The sequence below is a fragment of the Piliocolobus tephrosceles genome, chromosome 14, assembly GCF_002776525.5.
Source record: "Piliocolobus tephrosceles isolate RC106 chromosome 14, ASM277652v3, whole genome shotgun sequence".
NCBI lineage: Eukaryota > Metazoa > Chordata > Mammalia > Primates > Cercopithecidae > Piliocolobus > Piliocolobus tephrosceles.
The window spans coordinates 109,735,693-109,761,416 of NC_045447.1; positions in this window are offsets into that span (position 1 = coordinate 109,735,693).

Genomic DNA, 25,724 nt, shown 5'->3' on the forward strand with positions numbered 1-25,724 from the left:
CTCCCACAGTGCCGTGGGTTCCTCCCCAGACCCGAGCTTCTCCCACAATGCCTTGGGCTCCTCCCCAGACCCTGAGCTTCTCCCACAATGTCGTGGGCTCCTCCCCAGACCCAAGCTTCTCCCACAGTGCCGTGGGTTCCTCCCCAGACCCGAGCTTCTCCCACAGTGCTGTGGGCTCCTCCCCAGACCCAAGCTTCTCCCACAATGCCGTGTGCTCCTCCCCAGACCCGAGCTTCTCTCACAATGCCGTGGGCTCCTCCCCAGCCCCGAGCTTCTCCCACAGTGCCGTGGGCTCCTCCCCAGACCGGAGCTTCTCCCGCAATGCCATGGGCTCCTCCCCAGACCCGAGCTTCTCCCACAATGCCGTGGGTTCCTCCCCAGACCTGAGCTCACTACAGGGCTTTGCCTACACCACCAGATTCTAGGATCTTCAGGGGTAAAGAGGGAGCTTTTTTCACCTTTCTAGCTCCAGTCCCCTCTGCAGTGACAGGAACACAGTAAGTGCTCTATAGCTGTTTTTTGAACAAAACTGATACTGTATATCAAAACGTATTTTTCTTTCTTATTTATTTATTCTCAATTTGTGAATAAAGATTGTATATATTTATCATGTACAACACATTTTAAAGTGTGTATACATTGTGGAACGACTAAATCACAGTAACATGCATTACCTCATATACTTAGTTCTCTTTTTGCAGTGAGAACAATTAAAATATACTCTCTTAGCAATTATGAAGAATGCAGTACATTGTTATTAAATGGGGTTGCCATGTTGTACAATAGATCTCTTGAACTTATTCCACCTATCTCACCAAAATTTTGTGTCCTTTAACAAACATCTTCCCAGCATCCCTCTCCCATCCAGTCCCTGGTGCTCCTCTGAGTCTGACTTATTAAGATTCCACATATGAGTAAGATCTTGAGGTTTTTGTCTTTTGTGCCTGGTTTATTTCAGTTAACATAATGTCCTCCAGGTTTACCCATATAGTCAGAAAATGACGGAATTCCCTTTTCTTTTCTTTTTTTCTTTGTTTTTTTCTGAGATGGCGTCTCGCTCTGTCGCCCAGGCTGGAGTGCACTGGCGCAATCTTGGCTCACTGCAAGCTCCGCCTCCTGGGTTCACGTCATTCTCCTGCCTCAGCCTCCCGAGTAGCTGGGACTACAGGCGCCCACCACCACACCTGGCTAATTTTTTGTATTTTTAGTAGAGACGGGGTTCCACCGTGTTCGCCAGGATGGTCTTGATCTCCCGACTTCGTGATCCACCTGCCTCCGCCTCCCAAAGTGCTGGGATTACAGGCGGGGTTCCCTTATCTTTTTAAGGCTGAATACCACATTTTCTTTATTCATTCATTTGTTGATGGACACTTAGGTTGATTCCTTATGTTGGTTATTGTGAATAGCGCTTCAATGAACATAGGAGTAGAGATATCTCTCAGACATACTTAGACATACTGGTATCATTTCCCATATCCTCAAGTGAGATTGCTGGATCACATGGTTGTTCTATTTTTAATTTTTTGAGGAGCCACCAGACTGTTTTCCATAACGGATGCACTAATTTACATTTCCACCAACAAGGTGCAAGGATTCCCTTTTCTTCACATCCTGGCCAACACTTACTATCTTTCATCTTGATAAAAGCTCTCCTGACACATGTGAAGTGACATCTCATTGTGGTCAAACCACATCTGCTCAGGAGGGATGCAGTATAAATCACTGTTCTGGTGCCTAAAACTTGCCATGTGTGAGCAAGTATTTAGCAAGTACTTTAAAAAATGCTGATTGCCTTGTTTCCTAAATATCAAAGTCAGAGACCTCCAACAAACATTTTAATTTTAATTTTTTATCAACATATGAACATAGTTTAATACAACTTTAAAAGTGAACGTATTTTACAACAACACAAAACCAAAGGAGTCTTTGTCCACCCGCCCCACTCACCCTCATTCCCACTCCTCTGGCAAACAATTGAACTCTTTTAGTTCCTTCTTCTGATGTTTATGTCCATACTGAGAAGCAACAAGTTTACATTGCTCTTTCCTAATTTTTTCAGTTTTAGATCTCAATTAACTTCTCACCATTAAATATAAATTTTGGAACCTTTTATTTAGACTCCCTCTCTACACTCTCCCAATATAGTCTCCTCTACAGCTTAATTTTTGGTTAAATCAAAGTTCTGTTTTTATAATATCATGATTATATAAACAACTAAGTGCAATAGTGTACTTTTTTGTTTTTTTCTCTCATGATCACTGTTTTGTTTCCCTGGGAGTTTCTAGTTGCCTTAATTTTCATTTCCTATTGTGTAATATACCTGTCATTTACTCATCCTCAAATTCTTAGCCTGAGTATACATTTCTCAAAACGTTCCAATGCATCAGGTAATCTATGTGACTCCTGTTTTTCTTGGTGATTGCCTTCCTAGAGATTTCTGTTTAAATCTATCAGATATTCTACTCAGTTCTCCCTTTACCATAGATTTCTCTTCCTTATCTTTTCCAGAACTTTTCTCTTCCAGTATGGACTGGTGTTTCCTTAGGCCAGCTACAGAGCTGTTACCAACCTAGGGATCTTCTCCATCACCCTGGGAGTTCTCATTTTTGATGGATATCCTGTGCCTGTGTCCTACGTCTTCCTCATTCCTGGTATGTTTTCTCGCTTGATGACACACAACCTCCACCAGCTTCCTGAAAATAAAATCAATAAAAAGTAGTGGTGTTTTAATTAATATTTTGAGACTGGCATGTCTGAAAATCTTTTTATCTTACTTTCACACTTTTATTGAAAGTAAAATGTTTTTACATTGTGGATTGGGGGCTAAAAGTGCTAGGTTGGAAATCATTTGGAAGGCATCACTCTTCTGGCTTCTAGTCTTGCTCTTGAAAACCCCAGTACCATTCTGATTCCTGCTTGATATGGTTTGGCTGTGTCCCCACCCAAATGTCATCTTGAATTATAGCTCCCATAATCTCCACGTGTTGTGGGAGGTGATTGAATCATGATGGCAGGATTTCCTGTGCTGTTTTTGTGATAGTGAATAAGTCTCATGAGATCTGATGGTTTTATAAAGGAAAATTGCCCCGCACGCACTCTCTTGCCTGCCACCGTGTAAGACATGCCTTTGCTCCTCCTTTGCCCTCCACCATGGTTGTAAAGCCTCCCCAGCCATGTGGAACTGTTAAGTCCATTAAATGTCTTTTCTTTAATAAGTTAGACAGTCTTGGGTATGTCTTTATTAACAGTGTAAGAATGGACTAATACACTGCTCCTTTATGTGGCTCTGGTTTTCTCTCCAGAAGATTTAGAGTTTTCTCACTTTTCCCAGTATCTTGAAATTCCAAGGTGATCTGTTGTCATAAATACTACAGTAGTTGGTGGGACTCTTGTAATAGACTCACCTGCCCAATGCACAACAAGTCAGTATGCTGAGACACCAGGGAGCAGCAGAGAACACATTAAATAATTATAGGGCAGCCTAATGAGATGGGAGGAAACTGCACATCCACCTCCCTGAGGAGTTTGGGGCTAGGGATGTTAAGGGGTTTGGAGTGGGCTGAGGTGTGGGGACCATTGATTGATTGATGAATTCAGGGTAAAGTCATGGGAAGGGGAGATGAAGAAACTTATTCTCATGCTGATGTAGTCCTTCTGTAAAGGTTTTCACACTGATTGGTGTCAGCTGTTCTGCTAGAACTCAGGGTCTGAAAAACATTGTAATCAATTCTTAAGCAAAAGCTCTATGATTCTAGCATCAGAGATTCTCCTTATCTTCCAACTTTTATGAGGAAGTCTTAAAATTTCATGTTATCATTTTTATGTGTTCCTCTTAATATGGCACCTGGATCTTGTTTTATGGATGCAACATCTCCCCTTTTCACTAAAAAATGAATTACAAATTTTATAAAGGTATCTTGTTCTCTATATTACCTCTCATTCTTCTTTCTTTCATAAAGACTCTGCTCAGTTATCTGCTAATCCTGAGTTCATTCATATTTAAAGGGCAAATGATCAGACTAAAAAAATGATTGGAGGCCAGGTGTGGTGGCTCACGCCTATAATCCCAGCACTTTGGGAGGCCGAGGTGGGAGGATTGCTGGAGCCCAGGAGTTCGAGACAAGCCTGAGTAACAAAGCAAGACCCTGTCTCCACAAAAAAATTTAAAAATTAGCTGGGCATGATGGCACATGCCTGTAGACCCAGCTATTTGGGAGGCTGAGGTGGGAGAATGACTTGAGCCTGGGAAGTCAAAGTGGCGGCGAGCCATGATAACCCCACTGCACTCCAGCCTGGGTGACACCACAAGACCCTGTCTCAAAAATTTAAAAATAAACAAACAAACAAATAAATAAGGTTATTGGAAACTCTGCATGTAAGGGTTTTTCTTTTGGTAGGACTTCTCAGAAGGAAACTGGCTATTTTGTTGAGAAACTCTTAAACATTATTATCTGCAAATCCTATCTCTGGGATTGATGAGTTTCCCCAGAGAAGAATTCTCTAATTTCCTGAGCCTGGCCTAGTTCACAGCCAAGTGAGGAAAGGGGATGCCACAGGGCTTGATTTTTATTACACTCCACTGTTTTCTCCTAGACCTGGGTCCTAAGCCTGGACTCCCTTCCCTTTGTCCTCTCTAGGAACAGCAACTCCCCCCATTCACTTGTCTTCTTCTGGATGAGGGAGGGGTGGTCCCAGTCCTGAGTGAGGTAGGCAAGGGAATCTCTAACTTCTTCTTTTACAGATTTTCAATTAATCCTCTCGTTTTTAGCCCACTGGGATCGTCCCCATGAGCAATGCCCTATGCTTCCACTTCCCGAGATTCCCTGGGTTCTGCGTTGTGAATCCGCCCAGCAGCTCCTGCCCCACCCTTTGCAGTGCTAGCTTTCTGCATCCTGTGGTGTGCTCAGTTACTCACTGCTAGATCTGACTTCCTCTTGCAGTCATTCAGTTGACCTCTCTCTGCTGTGACTCCTTTCATGTTCTCTTTGCTTTTGTGAACCAATGTCTTTTTATCTCTTTCCTGTCACTTTCATGGAGGGTTGGGAGGGAATAGAGACAAATGGCTGTGTGCAATTCATCATGCTTACATAAATCTCCATAAAGCCACAGCTCCTGACGTCATCAACCGGCCCCACCTGTGTGTTTCTTATCCACCCTCACCCCACACTGGGGACAGTCCCATTGTCTCCTAACTGCTTACCACATTTCCAGTGAAATGACCTTGCCTTTCATTTGGATTTGGGGAGGGGCAGAGTGTTAGGATCTGCATAACAAGATGCCCCGCTTTCAATGTAGAATCAAGAATGGGAAATAAAGCAACCTCTTCTAGTTTCCAAAGTATTAGACACCGCTCCTGGGTCTCAGTAACTCTAAATATGTCAGACTTTTCTCAAGGAGTCAAACAGCCACCCATGCCTTTGCGAAAGCTCCCAAGTTTGAAATTGTGCCGAATGAGGAAAAACTCCCACACCAGACAGTTCCAGGCGCCCCACTGAAAGAGCAGCCATTGCTCTTAGTTATCCCTTTGCCTCAAAACAAACGAACAAACAAACAAACAAACAAACCAAAAAACCTCAAAAACCAAAAACCAAAAAACAAACAAAAACAACGACAACAACAACAACAAAACAACCCTCTGTGGTCACAGTGGAGAAAAGGTAGGACTAGGGGGCAGCGGGGCGTGAGAGCCCCGCCCCCAAATGTTTATATAAAAGGAAGAGCTGCCTGGCACGGTGGTGACTGAGCTGTGTCCCTTCCAGGCTGAGCTCTGTCTTCAGCTGGACAATTTGAGCCAGCTGCGCCTGTTTCTTCCCCAGGGCTGAGAAGGCTTTTATTCACAGGCGGTTTCCTGGGATTGCCATTAGTGAAGACAGGGATCAAGGACTCACAGACAATGCCCTGCAAAGACAGCCACTCCCTTGGCAATTGGGGCAGAGTTTGCATCTTGGAGCTGGAACCTTGGCGGCCCCTGAGCACAGTGTTCTGGAGGAGTCTGCGCCGAAGGGCAGCCTGGAGGCCTGTGGGACATTGGGAACGGTACCAGCTGGGGCCTGGGCTTGCCCCTGGGTACAGAATGTTTTATTCAGTGGGCAAAGCAGTGCCAGGGTGGATGAATAAAGCCTTCAGATTTTGCATGGGGGTTTGTTTAACTCTCCCCCTTCTCATCCTCTGAACACAGCCAGAGGCATTTGGAACATGGCCCATATGATCATATCATTGGTGACAATGGAATCCAGGCCACCCAACATCAATGAGTCTCTAACAAGGCACAACTGGCTGCTGGGACTTGTCTCCAGCATTGCAACGTTGCCAGCTATTCTTTGTCTAAGCGCACTCATGTTAATGTGTAAGCCATTTCCTTCCCAGTGAGAAGGTTTTTTGTGAGATTGCTGTGTATGCACTTGGAGACTGAAAGTTGGAATTGTAGGTACTGAGTGTCTTGTTGTGGAGACCAGATGCAATGCCTGGACCTCCTGCTCCAGCTCCCGTCCAGCCTTGGGTCAAAGCCTGGAGGCAGAGGACAGGACAGCAGGGTGAGCTCCAGGATGTGGAGGCAGGAAGATGAGGTGTGGTGGGGAGAAGGTATGTGGGTGTGGAGGGTAGAAAAGTGTCCCCGAAAAGATAGCTCCAAGTCCTTACCCTGGTACGTGCAAATGTGACCTTATTTTTGGAAATGGGATTTTTGCAGATATGATCTAGTTACAGGTCTCAAGATGAGATCATCCTGGATTTAGGGTGGGCCCTGAGTCCAAGGACTAGTAGGTATTTTTGCAAGAGAAAGGAGAAGATGTGAAACAGAGGGAAGAAAGCTGTGTGAACTTGGAGGCAGAGATGGGAGCGATGCTGTCACAGCCAAGAAATGCCAGGAAGCACCACAAGTTGGAAGAGGCAAGGGAGGGATTCCCCCCAGAACCTTCAGAGATCAGAGAACACATTGATTTTGGAGTTTTGGTCTCCAAAACTGTGAGAGAGCAAGTTTCTCTTGTTTTTTTTTTTTTTTTATTGTTGTTGGTTTTTTGTTTGTTTGGTTTTTTAGACGGAGTTTTGCTCTGTCACCCAGGCTGGAGTGCAGTGGCACAATCTCGGCTCACTGCAAGCTCCACCTCCCAGGTTCACGCCATTCTCCTGCTTCAGCCTCCCGAGTAGCTGGGACTACAGGTGCCCGCCACCACGCCCAGCTAATTTTATTAGTATTATTTTTTGTATTTTTGGTAGAGACAGGGTTTCACCAGGTTAGTTCTCTTGTTTTAAGCTGCCACAGGTGTGGTACTTTTGTTATGGTAGCCCTAAGGAGCTAATTCATAAGAGAGATAAGGGAAGAGACAAGAAGATAGAAAGATGAGGAGGTGGGTGCAGGGACAGCCATGCAGGCTGAGGCAGCAGGGGCAGAACAGCTCCCCTCCCTGTCATAGTCATTTCATAACAAAATATCCTGGCTGGTGGCTTACACAATGGAAATTAATTTTCTCAGAGTTCTGGAGGCTGGAAGTGAAAGATGAGGTCGCCAGCATGGTCAGTTTCTGGTGAGGGCTCTCTCTCCAGCTGGCAGACGGCTGCCTTCTGGCTGTGTTCTCGTAGGAGAAAAGATGGCAAGGGCAAGCACTCTAGCTTCTCTTCCACCACGAGCTTCAAATCTAAACCTGATTATCTCCCAAAGGCCCCTTCTCCAAACACCATCACTTTGGGGGTTAGGGTGTCCACATATGAGTTTGGGGAGGATGCAATTCAGTTGATAGCATGCCTGCAGTGCATGGGTGTCCCAGCATAGGCCTGGCAGCTAGAGGCCAGAACTACACGGAATCTTGCCATGCAAAATAGGCAAAAACATCATTGATTGAAGGATAATTTAACCTGGAGCAGAGAAGTTATATTGAGAATCAAAGAATGATACCTTTGCCTTGGGTTTAACGAGGCTGAAAATAAAGACCAAACCAGCAGCAGTCCGGATGAAGGTGAAGGCAGGCGGGGCATCATTCACCAGACTTGGGAAGTCGGGGAACAGGGCTTATCTGTTTGGGCCTCATCACTGCCCTCCCTGTCATCTCCTGTGAGAAATAATTCCCTGTTTTGGGATGAATTGTCCTCCAGCTGCTCTTGATTCCTATGTGCAAGTCTTGGTGTGCTGACTCACATGTGTCATCCCAGCACTTTGAGAGGTGGGAGGATTGCTTGAGACCAGGAGTTCAAGACCAGCCTGGGCAACACAGTGAGACTGTCATGTCCACAACAAAAGAAATTAGCCAGGTACGGTGGTGGATGCCTGTAGTCCCAGCTACTCAGGAGGCTGAGGCAAGAGGATTGCTTGAGCCCAGGAGTTGGAGGCTACAGTGAGCTGTGGTTGTGCCACCGCACTCCAGCCTGGGTGACAGAATGAGATTCTGTCTCAAAAAAATCTGAAACAAATCCTAATCCCTAGTACTTCAGAATAAGACTGTATTTGGAGATAAGGCCTTTAAAGAGGCAATTATGTTAATGAGGTCATTAGGGTGGGTCCTGATCCAATATGGTGGATGTCCTTGTAAGAAAAGGGAACCAGGATGCAGACATGTGCAGAGGAAAGACACAGGGAGAAGACGGCCCTCTGCCAGTCAAGGAGAGAGGCCTCAGAAAAAAATCAATCCTGCCAACACCTTGATCTCGGCAAAGCTCCAGGCATGTGAGAAAATAAGTTCTGTGGCAGCCACCCAGGCTGTGGTAGTTTCTTATGGCAACCATCGCCCACTAAGACACCTTCTCCAAGACCCTCCTCTATAGACAGACACCTGACGCCCAGACCACTCCTCAGCCTGCCTCACCTGTGGGCATGTCAGATGCCGGGGAGGCTGGCTGGGAGGAGCATGGGCTTTGGAGCCACCAGCTACACCCTGGAATCTCTGTTCATAGCCTTTTAACTGTGGAACCTTGAGCAAGTTACTCCATCTCTTTAGTCTTGGAAATTCGTAAAGCTGGAGGCAACGAACTCTCCCCAGAGCTGTGCAAATTAAATGAACTAACATGTTAAAAGACAGATTTATTTATTTCTTTTAGACAGGGCCTCGCTCTGTCACCCAGACTGGAGTGACTGCAGTGTGCAATCACAGCTCACTGCAGCCTTGACCTCCTGGGCTCAACTGATCTCAGCCTCTGAAGTAGCTGGGACTACAGGTGTGTGCCACCATGCCCAGCTAATGTTTTCATGTTTTGTATGTTGCCCTAGGCTTGAGAGATCCTCCTGCCTCGGCCTCCTGAAGTGCTGGGATTATAGGCATGAGTCATCTCGCCCACCCACGTAAAAAGATTGAATATGCCTGAGGCCAACGACTCTAATATCTTCTCCGGTTTTACCTACTCTAGGGGACATTTGCTGTGATTTGCAGCCACACTGGGCAGCCTGTCTCTTTGGAGGAAATGCGGAGATCTGCGGGGGGTGGGGCCCTGTTTCCCACGGTGTGCAGATAATCTTCTAACCACATGTCTTCTGGAAGTGGGGACGGGGACTGGAACCAGTTCTGCCAGGTTCTCCCATTCAGACGGTGGGCTCCTGAAGAGGTGACATAGAGAACTCATGGAGGTGACAGTGGAGACAGGCTCCCAGCGGTGGAGCAAGGACCAGTGATGGCGTGAGTGTCCCCTGAGAGTGCCATTGGTGGTGTCCCAGGCAGCAGGTCCTGTAGGATGACCTCACTGCCATCTATGCTTGTTTCCCTGCTTGGAGTCAATCTCCTTGTCCTCTGCCTTGTCCTCTTGGGGCCTGTTCTTGGCTGGCAATCATATTGGGAAGTTATCTGACAAATTATTTCACATAAAGTGAGACAGGCTTAGATAAGGTAGTCATTTTCCTAAAGGCACTTGAATTTTAAGAAGGAAAAGGAAACAGGTAAGGTTAAGCATTTCATTTAACTGGCAGTGGAAAACTGAATCCTTTTTAAAAATAATTTTTAATTTTTTTTGTAGAGACAAGGTCTCTCTGTGTTGCCCAGGCTTGTCAACTCCTGGCCTCAAGTGACCCTCCTGTCTTCGCCTCCCAAAATGCTGGGATTACAGGTGTGAGCCACCACTGCCTGGCTGGGAAAGTTCATTTTTAAGACTAACTATGTGTGTACCAAGGACCTGTCATGCCCCCTGGGATGCTGGTGTTGAAGGCATTGTCTAGTCTGGCATAGCTGAGGCACATTCATTCGAGTGGCCACCTCCCATGTTGCCTACTCGGCTGGCATGGTGGAGAGCTTACCTGTCTTTTGAGTCTGTGACTTCTTTAGACTTTACTGGTTTAGCCAGAAGGCTCTGAATTTCTTACTTAAATTCCCACTCAGGTGTCTGACGGACCAACATTGGCAGGTGAGGTGACATTTTGGCCAGATGAGGAAGGGGGTGCTGGGAGGCGACAAAGGGGTATTTTCCCCAATGTCTTATCCTTTGTTCAGTTTTTATGACATGTGGCATGACTAAGAAAAGAACTTTTAGGCTGCTCCAGTGGCGCAGGGTATGCATAGGGTGGAGAACCGTACAAGTTGGAGATCCCAAGGAGAGCCTGTGCCCACATGCAAAGTCCTGGTCAATTATTTCCGCCAGCCCAGAGTGACTGCCTGCTTCTCCCCCCGCATTCTTTTCTTTTCTTTTTTGAGACGGAGTCTGGCTCTGTCTCCCAGGCTGGAGTGCAGTGGCCGGATCTCAGCTCACTGCAAGCTCCGCCTCCCGGGTTCCCGCCATTCTCCTGCCTCAGCCTCCCAAGTAGCTGGGACTACAGGCGCCTGCCACCTCGCCCGGCTACTTTTTTGTGTTTTTTTTTTTTTTTAGTAGAGACGGGGTTTCACCGTGTTAGCCAGGATGGTCTCGATCTCTTGACCTCGTGATCCGCCCGTCTCGGCCTCCCAAAGTGCTGGGATTACAGGCTTGAGCCACCATGCCCGGCCAGCCCCGCATTATTTTCACTGGGACCTTAATCAACTCTTGATGGCCTTGAATCTAGAGAAGGGAAAGGAATCCAGGGCAGAAGGTGGGCGAAAAGGGCAGGAGCACGAGGTGGCCTGGAAAGGGGCGTTCTCCACTCATTTGTAACTTCCAAGTCTGACCTAATCAGGTCTAGCAGGAAGGGCAGACTGTCACGTGCAGCCAAGAGACAGGACTGAAGTCCCATAAGTGGCAAAATCCCATCCTCAGGCTTTTTATTTATGACACTGCTGTGATACCCACTTTGTGAAACAGGGGCCTTGCCTGCCTGCTCAAGACATGGTCTGGGAGAAGGGGCGGGCACCTTCTCTGCGTTGAGAAGTCAGAGTGCTCTGAGTTTCTGCTGTGGTGCTTACCCAGAGCCTGGGGAGAGGGGCTGCCGCCGAAGAAACAAATACGTGGGTGTCCTTCCTGGTTCCCAAAGGGCTGGCCTCAGAGTCGCCCGACTGTGCTGCTTATATCCCTCCAGGGCTTTGAAATGCACGCTTAGCGCTTGTGGCTAAGCAATGGACACTGCTGAAATGGACACCGAGCTCTCGTGGGGAAGCTCTTGTGCCTACCCACGTCAGAAGGCAATTCTGGTTTCGAGGCTGGGAAGCTTTCGGAGGTGCTTTTCAAATGCAAGCGTAAGTCACCTTTAGGAACACTTTCCAATTCACTTTCCTGCTGGCCAGGCGCGTGGCTCCACACCGTCGCCTGCTCCTGCCTCTCTGTGGCTCCCAAGGTCCAGCAGGCACAGACTCGACGGATGTCTCTGCGCAGGATCTCTCTCACTTTCTGCTTCCACAGGCCGACTTCCTTCATGCTGATTCTGCTTTCTGCTCTGGTTACAGCCACAGGCTCCTCCACATTCTTCTGTCTGCTTCCAGTGTCTTCATCTCACTTTAATCAGTCTTGTCCACCATTGCCAGATAATTAAAAAACAAAACAAAACAAAAACTAAGCTTCCATGTTATCTACAAAACAGTCAAGGTCTTTCTTCCATGTTATTTACAAAATATTCCAGGTTGTTCTTAGCCTTTTAGGAATCAGAGGAGAATTTCAACCCATTATGGGTCTAGGCCTCCAAGACTCTAACAGAAGAGTGGCAGGGTGGAAGAATAATGGGAAGCGGAAATCTTACCACTGGCAGGGTGTCCTGCTTCTAGATACATGCCCAAGGAAACACAAACGAGATATATATATATATATATATTTTTTTTTGAGATGGAGTCTCTCTCTGTCGCTTAGGCTGGAGTGCAGTGGCTGGATCTCAGCTCACTGCAAGCTCTGCCTCCTGGGTTCACGTCATTCTCCTGCCTCAGCCTCCCGAGTAGCTGGGACTACAGGCGTCCACCACCACACCAGGCTAAATTTTTGTATTTTTAGTAAAGACGGGGTTTCACCGTGTTAGCCAGGATGGTCTCGATCTCTTGACCTCGTGATCCACCCGCCTCGGCCTCCCATAGTGCTGGGATTACAGGCATGAGCCACCACGCCTGGCCACCACAAATGATAATTTTTACAAATCAAAGCCATGCAAGTCCCACAGAGACGTATTAGAACATGTTTTCTTAGATTCGTAAGCCACAGGATCACAGTTACGTAGCGGAATGGCATCTGAGGGAGAGTCCGGTAGGTTACTAACTAAGGGATGCTCTATGTTGCCACAGAATAGGTGGAAAAGGAAGGGGTAAGGAAAGCCAGGGTGGTGATCCTGAGAAGGAAACTGGCTGAGAAGACTCTGCGCCTTCCAGCTGTGCTCAAATGCTAGTGATAAATACACACAGACAACATGCAGTCAAGTACACACACAGAGTCTCACACACCTTACACACCATTCATGCTCTTGGACGTCTAGAGCACTCATTTCACTGTCAGGCTGCCTTTTCTTTGGACGTCATTTTTCCTTGTGTGGATGTTGCCCATTCCCCTAAGTAGTACAGCAGAGGCTGGTAATCCTAGCATCCTAGCACTTTGGGAAGCTGAGGTGGGTGGATCACTTGAGCCTGGGAAGTTGAAGATGCAGTCAGCTGTGATTGCATCACTGTACTCTTGCCTGGGCAATGGAGTGAAGCCCTGTCTCCAAAAACAACAAACAAACAAAAAACCCAAAAAACAAAACAACAAAAAAGAAGTACAGCAGATATGGAGCAGAAGTGCGAATGTTCTTCTAAATAGTCACTTTGGGGGCATCCTTCCCTCTCTTCTCCTCCTGTTTTTTTTTTTCTTTTTTTTTTTTGAGACGGAGTTTTGCTGTGTCGCCCAGGCTGGAGTGCAGTGGCACGATCTCGGCTCACTGCAAGTTCCGCCTCCCGGGTTCACGCCATTCTCCCGCCTCAGCCTCCGAGTAGCTGGGACTACAGGTGCCCACCACCACGCCCGGCTAGTTTTTTGTATTTTTAGTAGAGACGGAGTTTCACCGTGTTAGCCAGGATGGTCTTGATCTACTGACCTCGTGATCCACCCGCCTCGGCCTCCCAAAGTGCTGGGATTACAGGCTTGAGCCACTGCGCCCGGCCCTCCTGTTTTGTTTTTCTTATACCTTTTCTTGCAGTCCAACATCCTTAGCAGTGCAAGCATCATATAATCATCACTTTCAAGTAGCATTCGGAGACGTCTTTAAGAGGCAACAGCTATTGTTAGTTGTTTAAGAAACTCCATCACTGCCTTCGATCGGAAACTTTCTCATCGCCATTACGGGCATCAGTGCAGGCACTCTTACATTTCGCTGGGTCTTGGGGTTAGTCATATTGTAGAGAGACACAGAGATGTGAGAAATAAATTGAAAAAAGGTCTGTAGCAACAGATTTTACACCATAAAAGAGTAAATTATTAGGTGTTAGGAAAAATATAAATGTTGCAAACAGTGTGTTTTATATACTGTTGCCAAGAATAAAAATATGCCAAATATGGGGGGAAAAGGTGTTGGTTAATCAGACTTCTGGCTGGCCCCCACCCTGCAGCTCCTAGCACTGCTGGGCTGTTTTATAGGGCGGTAACCCAGTCACCAAAGCAAAGAGAATTCGAATAGGGGCCTTGGAAGATGATGCCAACTTGGGACTAATTAATGCCTTGTGGAACAGTGACATGGGGTTATTGTACATTTTTGGGTATGGCAGTTAAAATATATTTTTTAAAATAAGTTTTTAGAAACCAAGAATTCCCCAAATTCAAGAAGTAACTGATAAAGTAGTTGCAATCTCCCCATAGAACCAGATTGTGCAACAAAAAAGGAAAAGGAGCGATGTTAAATGGGAAACAGAATCAGGGTGACCCTTCCAGATGGCTTTCTGGAAACTTCTTTCAAGCCAGCCACCCACCAGACGATGCAACCAAATGGTCCCTGTATTCGTTTTCTGGGGCTGCTATAACAAAGTGTCGCAAGCTGGGTGGCTTACAGCAATAAAAATCTATCATTTTACGGTTCTGGAGGCCACAAGTGTGAAATCAAGATGTCAGCAGTGCCATACTCTCTCTGGAGTCTCTCAGGGAGATCTCTTCTTTGTCTCTCCCAGTTTCTGGCGGTTTCCAGCAATCCGTGGCTTCCTTGGCTTGTCGCCGCATCATTCCAGTCTCAGTCACCACGTGGACTCCTATGTGTCTGCCTGTGTTTACATTTTCTTCTTCTCATAAGGGCAGCAGTGATTAGATTAGGCATGCCAGGATATCTTCTTCCCTTGATGACATCTGCAGACTCTGTTTCCAAATAAGGCCTCGTTCATGGGTACTGGGGTTAGGACTTCAACACCTCATTTCTAGTCTCCTATATCACCATGAATAAAGCTATGCTAGAAAGCTATGTCCTTGTTACTTATGAAAAATGGTATTGGTAATAGCTACCTACTCAAAACTACTCAGAGTAAGATCGGTTTCCAGCATGACAGTATGAGGAGCCCCCTGACCCACCCCTCCAGGGAAACTGGTAAAAACAGCCATTTAAAGCTTCTGGAAATAGTCCCAAGGAAAAACGGCAAAGGAAGAAACCCGTATTCAAGAAAATGTACTAATTTGGTAGGAGAGGTGAATCTGTGGGATTTGAACCAAGACCACTTCTTTCCTCCCCACTCCCAGCTCAGCAGCGTGGAGATTCTACTGCGAAAACACAGGTCTCCTCTCCTCCCAGCACAGAGGGCCTCTTTCCAGGGAGGAGTAGGATGGCAGTCTTCTTCTTCCTGCCCCCAGCTCCCTGTTGCTGAGGCTGTCTCAGGTGAACGCAGTTGAGAGGTGGGGATGCCACCCCTACCCCCTACTCATGGAGGGAGGCTGTACCTTGGGTGTGACATGCTGAGAAGACTGTGGCCCTGATCACTTTTGCCCTGGGTCTTGAGGTGGAGTTTCCATGCCGGAAGGCTCAAGTTAAGAAGACCACTGGCCACCCCCAACTCCTCCACCAAGCACCCAGCCCCTAGACTGGGGCAGGGGGAGGGGGCGGGAGGGGGTGTCACTCAGAGAAAAGCTTGCCATTGTTTCCACTCCTAGCTCCAGAGCTCTGGTTCAGATTTTTTATTGCGAGGTAGGGGAGAAGAAGCAGTTCAGAAAAAAAGATAATTCTTAATCTCTTCCCAAAGGAACTGACTTCGTTTTTAACAGAGCTTGGAGAAAATGAAGCCTAAGGATGCTCTCAAAGCACAGTGGAGGCTGCGGTGAAGGGCAGTTGGGAGAAGCTAGTGTGCGGGAGAGAACCCAGAATAAACCACTGGGAAGGAACCCTGCTGGGGGTCAGAACAAATATCAAACACTGACCTCAGGAACTATCCTTTCAAAGGAGCCACAGTTTAATGGGATTAGTTTGTGGAACACTTTATGCCCCAGGATGTTGTTGAAAACAATAGAGCAATCGGCCACCAATTAAGGGAGCTTACCAGCTGGATGTGGTTAGGGAGGTGTCAGAGAGCCCTGGCAAAACCACTGCCATCCCAGTGCGACTGTGGGCACATCCCAAACAACCTCTTTAGGAACAATATGAGGGGCTTAACACTCTGGGAGGGAAAATATACACTTGACCTTGGACAACACAGGTTCGAACTGCGTGAGTCCTCCTATACATGAAGTTTCTTCCACCACTGCCAACCTTGAGGCAAGACTGACCCCTGTTCTTCCTCCTCCTCTGCAGCACACTCCACGTGGAGATGATGGGGATAAAGATCTTTATGATGATCTACTTCCACCTAATGAATAGTAAATGTGTTTTCCATTCCTTAGGATTTTCTTAATAATATGCTCTTCTCTTTAACTTATTTTATTGTAAGAGTACAGTATATAATACATGTAACAGAGAAAATACATGTTAATTGACTAGCTATGTTATCAGTAAGGCTTCCTCCGGTCAACAGTAGGCTATTAGTAAAGTCTTAGGGCATCAAAAGTCATACACAATTTTTTTTACCGCAGAGGCAGTCAATGCCCATAACCCCTACATTGTTCAAGCATCAGCTTTACTTCACGGTGTACTTGTGCTTGGTGGAGGAGTTGAGGGGGAGCCAGTGGTCTTCTTAACTTGAGTCTTCTGGCATGGAAACCCCACCTCAAGAGCCAGGGCAAAAGTGACCAGGGCCACAGTAAAGCAAACTGTGAAAATAAACTAGCCAGTCACTAAAAAAAAAAAAAAAAAAAAAAATCAATAAGCAAATAACAATAACAAGTCCTGAAGGTGGGGAAGACCAACACCCAGAGTCAGTAGAATATAGTATCTAAAAGGTCCAGTTTCTCACAAAAAATTACAAGGCATGCAAACAAGAAAGTATAATAGGATCCATACACCTGAAAAAAAGCAGAGAAAGAAACTACCTTTAAGAATGATAAGACATGGCTGAGTGTGCCTGTAATCTCAGCACTTTGGGGGGTCGAGGTGGGAGGACTGCTTGAGCCCAGGAGATTAAGGCCAGGCATCTGTCACGCCACTGTGCTCCAGCCTGAGTGACAGTGAGACCCTGTAAAAACAAACAAACAAACAAACAAAAAACCTAAAGAATCCTGTTACAAGCATGTTCACAGAGCTAAAAGAAGGGATGATGACCATGTTGCATCAAATAGAGAATATCGATAGATAGATTAATCAAATGGAAATTCTGAAATTGAAAAGTACAATAATTGAAATGAAATATTCACTAAAGGTGCCCAAAAGTAGATTTGAACTGGCAGAAGAAAGAATATGTGAACTTGAAGATAGATCAATAGAGATTATGCAAGCTGAAGAGCAGAGAGAAAACAGAATAATGAAAAGTGAAGAGCACTTCAGAAAATGTGAGACACCATTAAGTGCACCAACATACATGTAATGGAAGTATCAGAAGGAAAGGTGAGAAAGGAACAGAAAAATCTTGAAGAGTAAGTGGGAGGATCACTTGAGCTCAGGAGTTTGAGACCAGCCTGGGTAACCTAATGAGACCTTGTCTCTGTTAAAAAAAAAATTAGCTGGGCATGGTGATGTGCACCTGTAGTCCCAGCTACTCAGGAGGCTGAGGTGGAAGGTTTTCTTCAGCCCGGGAGATCTGCATTACAGTAAGCTACGATTGTGCCACTGCACTCCAGCCGGGGTGAAAGAGTGAGACCCTGTCTCAATTTTTTTTTTTTTCTGAGGAACTAGTGTTTGGAAGTTCCCCAAATTTATTGATAGATATTGGTCTGTAGTTTTCTTTTCCTGTAATGTCTTTTTCTGCTTTTGGTACTAGGATAATGCTAGCGTTATCAAATGAGTTATGAAGTATTCCCTCTTTATCTATCTCCTGAAAGAGCTTGTAAGGGAATTGGTATAATTTCTTCCTGAAGTGTTGCTGGCACCAATGAACCCATCTGGGCCTGGTGTTTTCTGTGGTGGAAGGTTATTAATTATTTATTCAATTTCTTTAATAAATACAAGCCTATTCAGATCATCTATTTCTTCTTGTGTGAGTTTTGCTAGATTGCGTCCTTCAAAATATTGGTCTATTTCATCTAAGTTATCAAATTTGTGGGCATAGAATTGTTCATAGTATTCCCAAGTTTATTGAAAAACAATAGCCTACACATCCAGGAAGCTCAACAAACTTCAAGTAGGATAAATAAATGCAAAGAGATACTAAACAGACACATCATAATCCAAATGCTGAATTAAAGATACAGAGAAAATCTTGAAAGGAGCAAGATAAAAATGACTCTTAAGAAAAACCTATAAGCCAAGAATTCTATATCCAGCAAAGCTTTCTTTTAAAAATGAAGGTAAAATATAGATTTCCCTAGATAAACAAAATGTGAGAGAATTCGCTACTAGCAGACTTACCTTACAAAAAATAGTAAAAGAAATTTTTCAGGCTGAGAAAAAATGTAATCTGAATTCACATGCAACAAGCAAACACCACAGGTAACTACGTAATTATAAAAGATAGTTTAAATGCAAATTTTTCTCCCTTCTCTTAACTGATTTTAAAAGTTAGCATAAGATGATATGTATATATTTTGGGGTCTATATGTATAAATATGTAGGATATACATATTTGCCAGTAATGCATAAAAGAGGTGGGAGAAAGCAAAGCTCTATTGAACTGAGAATGTGAAGATAGATGGTAAAATAATAATTATAAAAATGTATTGTTGAGTTTATAACATTAATAGGTCTAATATGTACAATAATGATTCTGCAACAAAGATGGGGGAAAAGGGACTATAGCTATGTAAGCATAATGTTTCTATGTATCTTTGGAATAAAGCTACTAATAATATAAATCAGAAGTTGATTCTGATAAGATGCATAGGGTAAACTCAGAGCAACCATTAAAAAGACTAAAAGAATATAGTGAAAAAAATCAGTAAAGAAGATAAAATGTTACATTTAAAGATATTTACTTAATACAAAAGAACAGTGAAAGGAGACTAGAGGAACAAAAAAGGTATGAGACATATAGAACCTAAAAAGCAAAACGTCAGACATAAATTTAATTATATCAATAATAACATTAAAATGTGAAGGAACAATCCAATCGAAATACAGGAATTGTCAGACTAGAATAAAAAAGACATGATCCAACTATATGTTGTCTTCAGGAGACACACATTAGATTCAAAGATACAAACAGACTGAACATAAAAGCAAGGAAAAAAGATGTATCATGCAAACAACCACTACATAAAAGCTAGAGTGGCTATACTGATATCAGACAAAATAGACTCTAAAACAAAAACTGTTATTAGAGATAAAGAAGGATATTTTATAATGATAAAAAGTCAATTAATCAGGAAGCTGTAACAATTATGAACATAAATCCACTTAATAATGTACTAAAATTCATGAAGGAGAAACAGAAAGAAATGAAGGGAGAAATAGCCAGTTTGACAATATTAATTGTAGACTTTAATATCCCAATTTCAGTAAGGGATAGAACAACTAGACAAATGATCAACAAAGAAATAAAGGACCTAAACAACATTATAGATGAATGATACCTAACAGACATCTGTAGAACACTCCGTCCAACAACAACAGAATCTGCATTCTTCTCAAGTGCACATGGCATGGTTTCCATGATAGGCCCTGTGCTAGGCCATAAAACAAGCAAGTAAATTTAGAAGACAGAAATAATACAAAAGTGTGTTCTGTGACTGCAATGAAATGAAAGTAGAAATCAAAGTGGAGAGGCGAAAGAATTTGGGAAACTCGTAGACAAGTGGAAATTAAACAACACGCTCCCAAATAACCAGCAGGTCAAAGAAGAAGCCAAAAGGGAAATCTGAAAAGAGTCTGGGATGAATGAAAATCAAGACACAATATACCGTAACTTTCAGTATTCAGCGAAAGCAGTGCTTAGAGGGAACCTTATAGATGTAATGCCTATATTAAGAAAGAAGGCCAAGCACAGTGGCTCACACCTGTAATCTCAGCACTTTGGGAGGCTGAGGTGGGAGGATTGCTTGAGCCAAGGTTGAGGCTACAGTGAGCTATGATCACGCCACTGCACTCCAGTCTGGGTGACAGAGCGAGACCCTGTATCCAAAAAAGAAAAGAAAAGGAAAGACAAAGGAAGGCTGGGTGCAGTGGTGTATGCCTCATGCCGGTAATTTCATCAATTTGGGAAGCCAAGGTAGGAGGATTGCCTGACACTGGGATTTCAAGATCAGCCTGGGCAGCATAGTGAGACCTTGTTTTTACTAAACAAATAACTAATTTAATGTAAAGAGAAAAGAAGAAAGATTTTAAACCAATAACCTAAACTTCCATCTTATGACCTTAGAGAAAGAAGAGCTAAACCTAAAAGAAGCAGAAAAAGAAAATAATAAAGATTAGAGGCTGGTCCGATGTCAGTGGGTTATCAGAACTTACTAACATTAGTGTCACTGAAGCTGGTATACAACCCCCCCACTGCTAAATCTGACTGGCTTTACAATTTTGTAGATTAATGGCTGCCTAGAGGTGGGGACTAGGAGAGCTGGAGGTCATGGTTAAAGAGTATCAAGTTCTTTTTGAGGTGATTATGATGTTCTGAAATTGACTGTGATGATATACGCATCTGTTTACAGATACACATATCTGTGAATATACTTAAGTCCCCTGAATTGTACACTTGAAAAGATGGGGGAAAAGGGACTATAGCTATATAAGCATAATGTTTCTACGTATCTTTGGAATTACGCTACTAATAATATAAATCAGAAGTTGATTCTGATAAGAAGCATAGGGTAAACTCAGAGCAACCATTAAAAAGACTAAAAGAATATAGTGAAAAAAATCAGTAAAGAAGATAAAATGCTACATTTAAAGATATTCACTTAATACAAAAGAACAGTCCTGTGACTGTGGGCATTGGAGGGCATCCATAGTTTGGATGTCCCTTCCAAATCTCATGCTGAAATGTGATCTCCATCGTTGCAGGTGGGGCCTGGTGGGAGGCGACTGGATCATGGGGTGGACCCCTTACAAGTGGCTTAGTGGCATCCCCTTGTTGATGAGTGAGTTCCCACTTAGTTCACCTGAGATCTGGTTGGCTGAAAGAGTCTGGGTCCCCTCGTTCTCTCTCTCTTTTTTTTTTTTTGAGACGAAGTCTCACTCTGTAGCCCAGGCTGGAGTGCAGTGGCACGATCTCGGCTCACTGCAACCTCTACCTCCTGGGTTTAAGTGATTTTCCTGCCTCAACCTCCAGAGTAGCTGGGATTACAGGTGTGCACCACTGCATCCGGCTAATTTTTTACATTTCTAGTAGAGACAAGAGGGGGTTTCACCATGTTGGCCAGGCTGGTCTTGAACTCCCGACCTCAGGTAATCCGCCCACCTCGGCCTCCCAAAGTGCTAGGATTACAGGCGTGAGTCACCATGCCTGGCCTCCTTCTTCTCCTTCTGTCTTGCTCCCACTTCTGCCTGCTTCCCCTTGGCCTTCCGTCATGATTGGAAGCTTCCTGAACCCCTCACCAGAAGCAGATGCTGGTGCCATGCTTCTTGTACAGGCTGCAGAACCATGAGCCAAACAAACCTCTTACAAGTTTCCCAGCCTCAGGTATTCCTCTACAGCAACACAAGAACGGAACTCTATCTTCACTGATGTACTGTATCTTACCTATATTTCAATTAAGCTGTTAGAAAAGCGAACAACAAACTACCCAGAGAGAAAACACAGCTTGGCGCCAGAACTCCAGCCGTTTAAGGCACCTTCTCACAATAGGGCTGTTACTGGAAAGGGTCCTGATCCAGACCCCAAGAGAGGGGTCTTGGATCTCTCACAAGAAAGAATTTGGGGCGAGTCCATAGGGTAAAGTGAAAGCAAGTTTATTAAGAAAGTAAAGAAATAAAGGAGTGGCTACTCCATAGGCAGAGCCCTAAGGGTTGCTGGTTGCCCATTTTTATGGTTATTTCTTGATTATATGCTCAAGAAGGGGTGGATTATTCATGCCTCCCCTTTTTAGACGGTACAGGGTAACTTCCAGATGTTGCCATGGCATTTATCAGTTGTCACGGCGCTGCTGGGAGTGTAGCAGCGAGGACCACCAGAGTCGCTCTCATCACCATCTTGGTTTTGGTGGGTTGTGGCCGGCTTCTTTCCTACAGCCCGTTTTATCAGCAAAGTCTTTGTGAGCTGTGTCTTGTGCTGACCTCTTATCTCATCCTGTGACTTAGAATGCCTAGCCTCCTGGGATGCAGCCCAGCAGGTCTCAGTCTCATTTTCCCCAGCCCCTATACGAGAGAGTCAATCTAGTTTAAATGCCTCTGACAGGGGCAGGCCAGCCGGCAGCAACTATGTGCGAAATCCCTATAAGTTGAAGGGCGGCTAGGATAGGAGAGGAGGCTGCTTTATTGCCACTTTCTTCTATGGAGTGCACTCCAGATGATTTGGGGCATCCTACCTACCTTCTTCCCCTTGTTTTCCTCCTATTCTGTTATTCTTCCTCAACTCAGCTGCATAAAACCCGAAGCAGGGTATCCAATGGGACTAGAGTAGTCACGGTGCTGAGGCCTGGAGAAGAAGAACCATCTCATCTTCTATTTGTCTGCCTGAAGAGAGTTCTGAGCAGGAGCTGGTTGTATTGATGGGGGCTCCCGTCAGGCCTGGCAGAGAACAGAAGACCATCTTGGACCCTTTCCCGTTACCTTCAGACTCCCCCATAATCTATATGCTCTGTGGTTTATTCGTTCTTTAAAACCCTTTCTTTTTTTTCCCCCCTTTCCTTTTTGCTTTATATAATGTACATGTATGTCATAATAGAGCCTGATTTTCTACAATGGGCTTTTTTTGTGTGCTTTCGATTCAACATAATAAATAAATTCCCAGCCATCATTGTGCCAAATAACCCACAAACCTCAAACACACTTGGACTGGAAGGCACTTCCTGTTCCCCTGCTGAAGCCACTTCCTGTTCCCCCTGCTGAAGCCACGCACCCCTCCCCCAGCCTCACCGAGGAGCCACGCACCCCTTCCCCAGCCTCACTGAGGAGACTTGCAGACAGGAGCCTGTTTGTCACTATTTTGAGTATGAATCATGTTGCTGTTGGGTGTTCGCCTGTCTCGGGCCCCCCAGCCCTGCATCTGGACGTGCCACTGATTTGCCTGCAGGCTGATTCTGTTTAGAGCATTTTCTGTGCTGTGGACAGGATTCCCCACCTCACTGCCCACGTGCTGGGGGTGGGGGTCCTGGGGAAGACAGAGCTACCTGGAGAGCCCGCCTCAGCCGCACAGTCTTCCTTTCTGGGCACCGCAGCTGGTTCTCATCTGCAGGCATTCACCCTCCGCCACAGAACCTGCCTTGGCCACCTCAGTTCACAGGTGACTTCTGGCCTGGGCAGCCTCTAGGGGGTTGCCCTATGTGCCCTCGCATTGCTGGTTAGCGTCATTAGGAGACGAGTTTGTGGGTCCACCTTCCCAGGGCTTCACTGGCCCTCTCCTGCGCTTCTCTGCTCTGCCTCCACCGGGCTGCTGCAAATCCATTGTGGATTCCTGGAAGGTAGGGTCCACATGGTTAAAGTCTTTACAGTCACATGGTAGCCCCTCTTCTAGCCCCCAAGATCATATCTTTCAACCTATTTACATAAGAGACCCTTCTCTTTGCAAAGTTTACCCCCGTCCACTTCTGGGAACGCCATGAGGATGGCTCTTTGGTGCCCGTGGAAAGCCCCCATTCAATCCCCATCCGCCAAGCACTCCTCTCTCATTAACTCTGATGTGCCCACAGGGCCTTGCTCCCTCTCCCTCTCCACTGTTTGGGATGCTCTTTTCCAGGCTGTGAGAGAATTTTACCAAATCGGGCTGGGTTTCCTTTTGTTCCTACTGCATGAGAGTCAGAATGTTACGTGCCAGTCCATGGAATGTCTGGTCCATCAGCTGAGCCCATATACTGGCGTTATTCATACACAGGCACACCCGGCAGGGCACAGCTTAGGCTGAGAAACAAATGGGCCCCCAGATATGACAGCTTAAACCGGGGAAGAGTTTCTCTGTTCTGTAAAGGTGGGAGGATCCGTGGTGGGGCTGCTTGGCTGGCTCCGTGGTACCCAGGCCCTGCCTCCTTCTCTCCGTGACTCTGTCGTCCCTTACAGCAGTGTTTCTCACACAATCTGGAGTACGACAATCATGATTTCTATTGTCATTTAAATTTCCAGTGGACCTCAGATCCCTGTGTGGCTTTATTGGGCATAAAAAGTGCTTGAGTCATGTCCAGGCCTGGTCTACATATTGAGGTGGGTCCGCAGATCCTGTGGTTGAATGTCAAGGCAATATCAAGGTGCTATGAATGTTTATCAAAGCTGACCCAATTTCTGTCCTTCTCACCTCACACACTGGGAGCGAGCTTCACACAGTAGCTCCTGTGTGCTGGGCAGATTGTGTGTAGAACCGCCCTGAAATGACACCTCTTCCATGCAGCTGAAGGTGCTCACCACCATGCCTGTGGCGTCCACAGCACCTATAGTGCCACAGTGTCCACTGCAGCAATTTTCTGGCAAGTGGGATGGAGACAGGGCAGCACAAGGCCTGCCCCTTCCCTGCGCAGGACGCCTCTTCTACCCACATCCCATCAGCCGGGATTTGTCCACATACCACACTGAGCTGCAGGGGTGGCGGGAAAGGAAAGTCTGATTTGGGGCAGCTACACACCCAGGTAAATTTCAGGGGTTCTGTTGCTAAAGAAAGAAGGGAAGAATGAATGTTAGGAGATGTGATACTAAATGTAAAACCAGCCCAAATCCTGTTGGTCAAATTCACATGAAGTGCAGAAGCTCCTGTCCGCTTCCTTGCTTGGTCCAGTTGCTCGAGGGCTTCCATGTTAGGTTGGCTGAAGGAGCAGGAACTAAACTTCATGCAGGCAGAAGTGAACAGCTTCCTGGGCAGGGCAGGGTCCAGGTCTCCTTAGCAACGGGTACCTGTGCACTGCTGCTGCTGGTGGCCCTCGAAACAATGGCCAGTGGGCATCACTGCCCCCAGCAACAGCATGTTCCCAGTGAGGCACTTTGCTTTCCTCTGTGTCACTGACCAGCCCCTTTGTTAATTCTCTATTATCGCAGAGACCAGACTGTACCCTTTGTTTCATTTGTTTATGAGACAGAATCTTGCTGTCACCCATGCTGGAGTGCAGTGGCGTGACCCCGCTCACTGCAGCCTTGGCCTCCTGGGCTCAAGTGATTTTCCCACCTCAGCCTCTGGAGTAGCAGGGACCACAGGCATGCACCACAGTGTCTGGCTAATTTCTTTATTTTTATTTTTTCTAGAGATGGGGTCTTCCTACGTCAGCCAGGCTAGTATCAAACTCTTAGCCTCAAGCGGTCCCTCTGCCTTGGCCTCTCGAAGTACTGGAATTACAGGTGTTTGCCACTGTGCCCCACCTTGGACTGCACCTTTTTATGAGAACACACTGAAGTTTGTCCGGGCGCGGTGTCTCACGCCTGTAATCCCAGCACTTTGAGAGACCGAGGCGGACGGATCACGAGGTCAGGAGATGGAGACCATCCTGGCTGACACGGTGAAACCCCGTCTCTACTAAAAATACAGAAAAAATTAGCCGGGTGTGGTGGTGGGTGCCTGTAATTCCAGGTACTCTGGAGGCTGAGACAGGAGAATGGCGTGAACCCGGGAGGCGGAGCTTGCAATGAGCCAAGATAGCGCCACTGCACTCCAGCCTGGGCTACAGAGTGAGGCTCTGCCCCCCCTCCCCCAAAAAAGGCTGAAGTTTGAGAAGAGCAGGACAGAAATATGACATACAGGAGAACTTAGAGGAAATGCATAGTCCAGCCCCTTCTAAGAGCCCTCACCAGGAGCGCCCTCTTCCTGCTGCGGGGAGTGCTCTGAGCACCGCTGCACTGCACACTCGGGGCAGAAATGACCCGGAAGCTCCGGGGAGGAGGAAGTACGTAATCCCATCTCTAA